Here is a 5,531-nt window from a genome sequence, read left to right as displayed (position 1 = left end):
CTAAACAGGGTGTGGAGCATATTTTCGCAAGGCAAAGGGTTATATTAGATCAGGCTCTGGCCTTCCCCCACCCCCAGTATTGGAAACCCACAATAAGTAAACCAAAGATTCCCAGGTCCCATTTGAGAATAGGGAATCTTTTTTCAACTCCCTATTTGTCTTTCCTTCATTCTTAACTTCCTTCCCCCTCAAAAGACCCTAGGATGAATGGCAGACTTCTACCCCAGAGCAATATGGAGGAATGGAAATATAGCCGAGGGAACAGAAATATATGCACAATAAAACAAAAACCAGGATAAACTGCATTAGCACACTCCACTCTCCTCTTTTTAACTTGATTGGCTTACCCCTAGGTGAGGTCCTCTTCCAGAAGGAAGGACAACAACCAATCAAAAAAAAAAAAACTGGGTTTTTCAAGTCAAGTTCTTTGTTTTGTTTTCCACTCATTTCTCCTGCCTATTTCTTCACTTTGAACTTTATGTTAAAGTTGGACTCTGCTTACCTGGGGTGAGGGAAGCACTGTGCCACACTCTGGCTTTTTCTTGCTGCTGTTTACAGAGATAGTTCTGGGAATCTGCAAATTTTCAGCACTTTCCAAGGTGGTGTGATCCTAGGAGAGATATGGTCACTGCTCTCTTGGTTTGCACTCTGGTCTTTACCCAGGAATGACCCCTGCTCCCCTGCAGTCACAAGCACTAGTACTCCTCTTGGCCCTGGAACTGTTACCAGGGCCCCTGCTCCCTTGTGATGGAACACAAATGCTCCTCTCCACCCTAGAACTGAGAGCCAGAACTGTTTATGGGCAATAGAGTTGCCAATCAGCACCAGCTGTACCCAGTGCCAGCAAAGGTCCCCTGTGATCTCTTTCTGACCAGTTGTCCGACCCCCTTACCATCTCTGGGCTGGGAGCTCCTGAAGCTGCTGCTGTCACGGCTGCCTCCAAAGGCCACCACTGGTACTCCTGCAGAGCTCCAGACCCATGCCCACCCCAATGTTACAAACCTTTCCTTAGGATCTCCTAAGTTGTCTTAGGCTGGAAAAATGTCTCCTTCTGATATTTTGTTGGCTCTGCCACTTCAAAATCTTATTTGAGACATTATTTTAAAGTTGTTTGGAAGGAAATGTTGGGAGAGTTCCACTGGATCCTGGCCTGTCCTCTCCCATCTTGGCTCTCAGGTCTAAGGTCATTTACCTTTGATGAAGGGCAGTTTCTTCCCTTGCAAATTGAAATTTTTCATATCTAGGCTATCCTCCTCATACAATAGCATGACATAGTGGGCAGAAAGCCAGCCTTAGAGTCAGGAAGACAAGTTTCAAGTCCTGCCTCTGACCCTGCTCCAGAAAGCTCTCTAGGATCATAGGAGACAAATGAGGCACTGTTCTTTATAAGCAGATAGAGTTTCTACAAGAGAGTTCCCTACATGGGTGAAATCACAGATGGACCAAAAACAAGCCCTCCAACCTTATAGGCATGTTAAAAGGATCAGTGAAAATAAATGTTTAATATTATATTATATATATATAATAAAATAATGCAATATAAAATAATCAACTTTAAAATATGAGATTAATGTTGATTGTTATTTATCATTATTATTGTTATTAGACGAGGTTTGGAATGGACCTCTAATTTGCTTGGTATAGGAAACTGCTAGGTGAGGATACTCCCTCTACCAATGCAGGTTGGCACCTTCTCTAATCTCATCTGCACTGCTCTCCTGGTTCTGCCCTGACCTAATTCAGGTGTCTGTGTCAGACTGGCATATGCCCTTGCTATATCTTGTTTTCACATCGATAAATTTTACATAGATTCATCTATACATATGTCTAAGTGACAGCTGTCCTTCTTTCCTTTAGATCCAAATGGACTCATAACGGTTAAAATAGATGCTCAGGCTCTTTTCAGCTCTCACATTCTATGACTGCATATGTAATGTGTTTTAAAGCCATAACATGTTATAGAACTATGAGTTCTCATAATTTGTGTTTTATATTCACCAGAGAAATTATTCAGTTGTTTCTCACATGAATTTATGCCATCTTCCTCCTTGGATTTTAAACCACATCTTGGAGAAAAAAAAAATTCTATAGTCTCAGCAATGTGCAAGACAGAGCTGGTTTCTTCCCAGAGTTATTCTGGATAATCCTTCAACTCTCATTACATTTTTGTTATAGTAACTACACCATCAAATTTCTAGTTGCTAACTAAATGAATTCATCCTACAATCGTCCCAATCAGGGGGCCTGGCAGGGCTGTAGCAAGAGTCCCTTCCCTCTGTCTATGGTTGTATCTGCCTCTGGTTGTATGTGTTTACTTTACCCATTGTTATCCCTTGGGGATGCTCCAGTTCTATGTTTTTCAATTCATTTGGCCTCATTCACCTAAGGGAAGCAAGGAAAACACTGTTTTGGGTCCAGCGTTTTTTTAAATAAATGGTGTTTCTGGTCATTAAAATTCAAAGCTAGTGAATAATCACCAGGTTTTTCATGCTGTCAAAGCCCAAACAAAATTAGATCCCAAGACTTAGAAAAGGAAACAGGGCCATGGATGATAGATTTCCCTGTGCACAGACTTTATAACTTGGATTTCATGAGTAACAAAAGAAAATTTTTAGACAATTGGGCATTGATCAAAGTAACTGCTTTCTTTTTGGAACCAGCCCTGGACAGCCAAAGCAATCGATGTTGCTGCAAAATCTTGCATGTGTTCGTCTGAGTCTCCATTTATCTTTTCTTGCTCCTGTAAATCCCTCCCCTATCAAGTCAACTGGATCAGAGAATGGGCAACTTCATAGGCCAAGACTTTAACTAGGGTAGGATGTCCAGGACTTTGTCCAGGGTACCAAAATTTAAATGACATTGATAGCACTTACTTTAACAATGTGGAAATGACTGAGCTTAGTAGATTTTTTTCAAGGATAAGTAGTTAAAAATAAGAGCTACTAAATGCTTTGCTGCCTCCTTACTTCCCCAACACCACACCCCAGATGTACTTTATCTTGGCCCCACTAAGCCTTCTCTCCCCATCCTTCATCTGGTGGCCTCTCTGACTGCTTCCCATGAGGCATTGTACTGTTTTATCCCCCTGTGGATCTTGTGTCCTGGAACCAAAGGTCCACCCCCCCAACCAAAATTAGTTTGTCTTTTTAAAGTTCATTTGAGGGTGCTCTTCATACTGCTGAATCAAGTAGTACTTCGTGATGTCTGTCTAAGGTGACAAAATTGTTATGCATGCTTCCAAAAATTTCCTTGAACAGTCACCTAGTCCATCACCAAAAGCTACAACATGATATCATGGCATGAACCCTAGATTGGTAGGTCAAAGGACCCAAGTTCCAGCCTCAGCTCAGAAATGCTTCTATCTTTCAGTGTAATGAATCACTTCCCATCTCTGGACCTTAGTTTCCTCATCTGAAATGAAGATGGATTACTAAGATTATCCCCTCCAGCTTCTAGAGCCTTCCCCACCAAAAAAAAAAAGATTTATATATTTTTGTGTATATCTTTATATGTCCATGTAGTCCCTTCTCACTAGATTGTAAGCTTCTTCGGGGCAGGGACTGTTTCACTTTTGTCTTTGTATCTCCAGCACCTAACACAGCACCAACATAGAATAGGTACTGCCTGTTGATTGATTGAATACTCTCTGTCTCTAATATTCTATATTCCTAAAATGATTTCTGACTCTAACATTCTAGGTCTCTAAGCCTAGCCTCTTAGTATAGTGTCCTAAAAGGATGAAGAAGAGGGAACGAGCATTTATTCAGCATCTATTATCTTTGCCAGGTACTCAGCTAAGTGCTTTGCAAGTACTATGTCATTTGATCCTCGTAATAAACCTGAGAGGTAGGTACTATTATTATCCCTATCTTATAATTGAGGGAACTGAGGTAAAGAGAGGTTAAATAACTTGCCCAGGGTCACACAACTAGCAAATATCTGAGATAGGATTTGAATTCAGGTGTTCTTGATTCCAGGCACAGTGTTTTATCCACTGTACCACCTAGCTGCCAATAAATATTGGTTGCTGATACGGATAAAATAATATTAATAATACCACCCTATGTAACTGTTGTGCTTTATAGTTTATATTTTGACAAATATTTTCTTATTGAACCTCACATTTTCTTATTTAAGAACATTAGAAGTATTCAGGGTAAGTACTATTCTCACTTTTCCAGATGAGAAAACAGGCTTAGAGAGTTGAGGTGATGAGAAAAATCAATGGGGAGAATCAGGAAAGAGAGCTGAAAATTCATATTAGTCTCATCAGCACTGAGCTCTCACCAAGTTAACATGGGTCCACTTCCTCCTCTCCTTTGTGTAGGGAAGTATGGAATTAGAAAATTGGCAACCACAGAAACCAGAGGTGATTGACTTTATAGGAAAAGAGTGAGTGCTAGATCGCCACTATGCCTAACCACATTGAGCAATAACCCAGACAGAATACAAGACGTCTGCCCCTCAGCTTCTGAATTATACCTCATCTTTCTAATGATGGATCTGACCAATGAAGGCACGGAATTAGCACCCATGAGTAAAAGTTGCAGAGATTCAAGTTTCAGTTCAATTAAAAAAAATTTTAAATGGCCTAAAAACTAGAGCTATCCCAAAGTAGAATGGGTTGTCTCAGAAGATAGTCAGTGCCCCCAACAACAAAGGACTTCAAGCAGAGAATGGGCTGAAGGACTACCCAGTGGAGATTTTGTAGAGAGAATTAATGATTTGAGTATAGGTTGGACTACGTACCCTCTGAGGTCCCTTTTCACTATGAGATTCTGTGATTCATCTTCTTGAATGTTAGAAAATGCAAATGTTTCTTTCTGCTAGTGATTATTTAGCCCACAAAAGCAGGAGACATTAATGTGAAGACTGCCAATCTTGGGTTTTACCTTCCTCTCAACAAATTAAAAATTAAAAAAAAAACTTCTATTGACTAGTACCCTATTGTCTCTATGAAAAACTCTCTAGCTGAAGGAAGCATTACATTCAGTGGAAAGAATACTGGATATGGGAATCAGGGAACTAGGTTCTAGCCCCAGCTATATGAGATCTTGGGCAAGTCTCTCCCCTTTTTTGGATTCCAGTATTTTTTTCTAAGCAGTATGTCCCCTTTCCCTACAATCACCCAGAAAGCTATCTCTGGTTCTTGATATTTTATGGATCAGAATACTCTATAAGTCATAACTCACAAGCCTCCACCAATGTTTGCTTTTACTAGTTAGTCAGAAGACCCATATAATTCAGAACAAAGGTATTCAATAAAGTAGCATAGTAACAAAAGTAATGATATTAACCTGGAGCTCACTCTACCATAAATTCTAACACCCTCAGTGGGAAGGGTAAATATGCACAGGGATCACATATGGTATATATAGTTATTGATAAAAGATGTGGTCAGGACACACCCAAGAAGGTGCAACTCATTCTGATACCACAAAATTATCAATGCTTTTTAGTAACTTCATTGCTTTGCTCTTCAAAGATTTTACTCCCTGCTATGAGTTTTCCCCAGTGCTCCACCTGATCAT

The sequence above is a fragment of the Vombatus ursinus genome, unplaced genomic scaffold (genome assembly GCF_900497805.2).
Source record: "Vombatus ursinus unplaced genomic scaffold, bare-nosed wombat genome assembly UNPS02014786.1, whole genome shotgun sequence".
In the NCBI taxonomy this organism is placed as follows: Eukaryota; Metazoa; Chordata; class Mammalia; order Diprotodontia; family Vombatidae; genus Vombatus; species Vombatus ursinus.
This window is presented reverse-complemented; position numbering follows the sequence as displayed.